Below are 201 nucleotides of genomic sequence, written 5' to 3'. Positions count from 1 at the left end.
TTTTAATAATAATAAAAAAAAAATTTTTTTTAAAATTAAAAAAAATTAAATATTTTAATAAAACCGGGGAAAAATAAATATAAAAAAATTATAATATTTTAAAAAAAAAAAAATTTTTTAAATTTTAAAAAAAAAAAAAAAAGGGGAAAAAAAAATTTTTTTTTTTTTAAAAAAAAATTTTAAAAAAAGACCTTTTTAAAA

The sequence above is a fragment of the Penaeus monodon genome, chromosome 27 (genome assembly GCF_015228065.2).
Source record: "Penaeus monodon isolate SGIC_2016 chromosome 27, NSTDA_Pmon_1, whole genome shotgun sequence".
Taxonomy (NCBI): Eukaryota; Metazoa; Arthropoda; class Malacostraca; order Decapoda; family Penaeidae; genus Penaeus; species Penaeus monodon.
This window is presented reverse-complemented; position numbering follows the sequence as displayed.